We start from the raw sequence: 5,000 nt of genomic DNA, 5'->3' as shown, positions 1-5,000 counted from the left end.
TGAAAAAAAAAGGGGTTGTTTTTTTGGGGGTTTTTTTTTGGGAAAAAAAAAATTTTTTTTAAAAAAAATTAATTTTTTTTTTTTTAATTAAAGAAAGTGGGGGGGAAGGGGGAAGGAAGGAAAAGGCCCTTTTAAACACAGATAAAAGAAAAAAAGGGAAAAAGAAAAAAAAAGATGATAAAAAAGAAACAGCGAAAAAAAAAACCACAAAAATAAGGCATCAGATGATGAAGAAAAAAAAAGAAAAGAAAAAAAGGAAAAAAAAGAAAAAGGAAAAAGAAAAAGCGAGAGAGAGGAAGAGAAAGGGGAAAAAACGGGAAACGAAAAAAAACCCCAAAAAAATAAGACACCCAATTTTTACTCCCCCCCCCCCCCCCAACCCACCCCCCCCACCCCCCCCCCACCCCCACCCCCCCCCCCCCCCTACCCCCCAACCCCCCCCCCCCCCCACTGCCTCGCCTTCCCTCCGAGGCGGGGGGTTCGTTTCCCCTGGAGGAAAGGCACCCAAGAGCGGCCTCCCCGAACGCCGGTTTTTTATTTCCTTCTCGCTGGCTTTTCGAAAAGGGGGAAGGGGGGGGGGGGGGGGGGAGGGGGGAGAGGGGGGGGGGGGAGTGTTTTTTGTTTGTGTGTTTGTTTGGTCTTTCGTTTTTTTTTTTTTTTTTTTTTTTTTTTTTTTTTTTTTTTTTTTTTTTTTTTTTTTTTTTTCCCTTTTTTTTTTTCTTTTGTTTTTTTCTTGTTTTTTTGGATTTTTTATTTTTTTTTATTTGTTTGTTGTTTTTATTTCTTTTTTAATTTATTTTTTTTTAATTTATTTTTTTTTTTTTTTTTTTAGAATTCAGGACGCTAAAGGATGAACCCTTTGTTTTTTTTTTTGTTTTTTGGGCTCTTCTTTTTTTCTGTTGTTTGATTTTTTTTTTTTTATTTTTTTTTGAGGTTTTTTTTTATTTGTTTTGTAGTTTTTCCTTGTTTTTTTCTTTTTTTTTTTTGTTTTTGGTTTGTTTTTTTTGGGGGTAATTCAAGAGCAAATGGGGAACAAAGGAAAAATTTTTTTTAATTTGTTTTTTTTTTTGTTTTTTTATCTTTGTTTTTTTGCTTTGTTTTTTTATGTTTTTTGTTTTTTCTCTTTATTTTCATGTTGGGGTTTAAAGAGCGTAAGGGGAAACATATTTGTGTTGTTGTTGTTGTTTTTTTTTGTTGCTATTTTGGCACGTGTTTAAATTTTTTTTTTATCCAATTTTTTGTTTATTAAAAATTTGATTAAAATGATGGGAGTTTATATGTACACATATACACACCCCAAAAATCACACACACACCCCAACCCCACACACACAACCCTCTTCCTCTCTCCTCTCTCTCTTTCTCTCTCTCTTCTTTTTTTCTTTTCCCCCCTGTTCTTCCCCTCCCCTTCATTTTTCTTTCTCTTCCTTTTCGGGCCCCCTTAACATAAAATTACAACACACAAAATACAATGTTTTAACCCCCTTCGGCCCCTTTCTCCTTACTTGGATTTTTTTTTTCCCCCAGCAAGGGAATTTTTTAAGGGGGGTTTTTGGGCCTTTTCCCCAGTTTTTTTTTCCCCTTTTCCCTCCTCGAACCATCCCGGGCTGATTTTTTTTTTTCCAAAGGAAAAGGGAAAGAAGTTGGGTTAAATTTCGTTCCCTTTGGGGGTTTTTTCCAAAAAATCTTTGGTTTTGCCCCGGGAGGCCGGGGTTTTTCCGGACCCAAAGGGTTTAAAAAACCCAAAAAAAAAAGAAGGGAAAAAAAAAACCTTTTCATCCCTCTACGGGGGTCCACTCTTGATTTTCTCTCAGGGTTTGCTCCTATGGTCTTCACCAAGGGCTGAGTGCAAGGGGCTTCGTCGACGTTTTACCTGTAAAAAAGTCGTCTCTTTTTTTTTTTAATTCCAAAGTAAAGGGCGATAGGCCCCCGTCCCCCTTCCGTCCCCGCTCGGCCGGGCGGGACTGAGAATTATTTTAAAGGAAAACCCTATCTCGTACTCTTTGATAATTTCTTATATCTGTATTATCATCTGCTATATATTTTTTATTTATTTCTTGATTATCTTGTTGATAATGCTAGCAACTCGTTTATATTTGTTTCTGTCGGTATTACAAATGTAAGGATGTATACTTGAAAAACAGAAGGATTCTGAAACATCACACGTGTTTTGAAACAGGAATCACAAGATACTTTGCTTGTTGCTGCTATTTCACAGCCACCATTATTTCAGCGCTGGGTATGCATATAGTACCCCAAATATGACAACAACTAAAAAAGAAGGTAAAGGTAATATTCTCTTTCACATAACTGAAAAACGTTACATTTTAGATTGTTCTCCAATTCAAAACATGAAAATCTCGACAAGAATCTTTTGCATTTCCGCTTCTTTGGTCTTTTGTTTTTTAGAGGCAAATTTTAAAAGGGAACGTCCGCGTCCAAGGAGTATCCCCCCCCCTCAAGTCTAGTGTGAATAAGTTTTGACGTTTTCCCTGCTATTGACCATGCGATGTTGTTTAAAAGGTATTGATAAACATAGCTGGAACTCGTACAACAGAGGGAGAGTCTGGTGCTGCCGGCATACACGTTTTGATTTGGGACAAAGAAAATTCTCCACGTATGTAACTGCTCTTTTTTACTTAGCGAAAATAAAAATTCACATATGCATGGTGCTCCACAAGTATACATGGCCTTCGACTATGCTTGTGGGATGGAGACAAATTCTATCAAAGGAGAATTCATGACTTTTTCCCTCCACTGGCCTACAGGAAACCTTGGCAATAAGGAACACTCACTGAATCTTCCAAATTAGGGTCATGGAACGAAACAGCTGGCAACGGAGCAGTAAGTTTCTGTTAAAGGAATTTATAAATATTCCTGCTCGATAGGCTGACTTGCCAACAAAGAATGAATTGTATCTATACTTTGTTGATATTTTTTTTTACCTTTGATCCTGTTTCTCACCAAAAGATAGTACAAGAGAGACACATGCACACACACACACACACACACACACACACACACATACACAAATGTTGTGGATTGTGTGTGTTAAATATACACACATGTTATATATAAATATATATATATATATATATATATTATATATATAATAATTTTATATTTTTCGTGTGGGTGTGTGTGTGTGTGGTGTGTGTGTGTGTGGTGTGTATGTGTTTGTGGTGTGTGTTTGTGTGTTGTGTGGGTTTGTGTGTGTGTGGGTTTGTGGTGTGTTGTGTTTTGGGGGTGTGTTGTGGTGTTGTTGGTGTGTAAATAAAAAAAAAAAATATACACTAAAGTAGATATAGATGAGGAAAAATATTTTCCGCTTTTGGCATTATTCTTCAAATTTCCAGAGTGAAAGGGAAGCCCACAAAACGAATCAGAAGACAAAAAAAAAAAAAAAAAAAACTCAAGGACTCCCTATAAAAAACGCCCTTTGCAGAGAGCAAAGGAGGGTTAGATTTTTTTTTTTTTTTTTTTTTTTTTTTTAGCTAAAAAATGAAAATGTACATGAAAATGAACAGTGAAAACGGGGTTCGTAATGATGATGGCCGAGCACTATCGAAAACTTTTTTAATGTCCCAATTAAAATCTCAAAAAAAAACAACAAAAAACAGAACATAGGCATGATAATTCCCCTTACCTTTACAAATGAATAAGAAACCTTTTTTTTCTAGCATAAAATCTTTCTGAAAACGAGATGACATGTGATGATATGATGATATGATGGTGATTATGATGATGATATATGGTGATGATATGGTGTGTGGGGATGATGATGATGGGGATATGGTATGATGATGATGAGATGATGATGATGATGGTGATGATGATGAGAGAGAGATGAGATGGGGGATGATGGGGATGTGTGATGTGATGATGATGGGTTTATGATGAGAGATATGAGATGATGATGGGATGGATGATGAATGTGAATGATGATGATGAGATGAGTGATGATGTGGTGATGAGATGAGGATGATGAGATGATGGTGTTTATGGTGGATATGATTGATGGTAGAGAGGTGATGATGTGATGATGATGATGATGGATGTGATGATGGTGATGTGAGATATGATATGATATGGTGATGATGATGATGATGAGATGATGTGAGATGGTGTGATAGATGATGATTATTTTATGGTGATGAGAGATGATGATGATGATGGTGATGGTGATGATGATGATGATGATTTATTTTATGATAGTTGAATGATGATTGATGATGATATGAGGATGGTGATTTATGATTGATGATGAGATAATGATGATGATGAGAGTGATGATGAGCTAAATAGATGGAAAGAAGATGTCTAGAGATTATGCAGAGAGAAATGGAAAGAAGTAAAGAGAATTGAGGTTAATAAGAAAAAAAAGAGAGAGAGAGAGAGAGAGAGAGAGAGAGAGGATGAGAGAGAGAGAGAGAGAGGAGAGGAGAGGAGAGGAGACAGAGAGAGAGTGAGAGGAGAAGACAGAGAGAGAGAGAGAGAGAAGAGAGGAGAGAGAGGAGAGAGAGAGAGAGAGAGCGAGAGAGGGAGAGAGAGAGAGAGAGAGACGTGTTTATAGAACATAATATTTTGAAATACAAGGGACTTCCTATATAATTTCACACTTCATGTTGGTTGATAATAAGGACGATATTGTTTGCGTGGGCAATGACGAGAGAGAGAGAGAGAGAGAGAGGGAGAGAGAGAGAGAGAGAGAGAGAGAGAGAGAGAGAGAGAGAGAGAGAGAGAGAGAGAGAAAGAGAGAGAGAGAGAGAGAGGAGAGAGAGAGAGAGATAAGGAGAGGAGAAGGAAGAGAGAGGAGAGAGAGGAGAGAGAGAAAAGAGAGAGAGAGAGAGAGAGAGAAAGAGAGATTATTTAAAAGTTCATTTTAATCATGTATTTATCTATACATCTTTTTCTATAATTTCTTCTTTTTTAATCAATCGAATCGGCCATTTAATAAATCTACTTCGATTATTATCAATGCTCCCATTATATCTGATACCG

Source organism: Penaeus monodon, chromosome 26, assembly GCF_015228065.2.
Source record: "Penaeus monodon isolate SGIC_2016 chromosome 26, NSTDA_Pmon_1, whole genome shotgun sequence".
NCBI lineage: Eukaryota > Metazoa > Arthropoda > Malacostraca > Decapoda > Penaeidae > Penaeus > Penaeus monodon.
Note: the sequence above shows the minus strand (reverse complement) of the source record.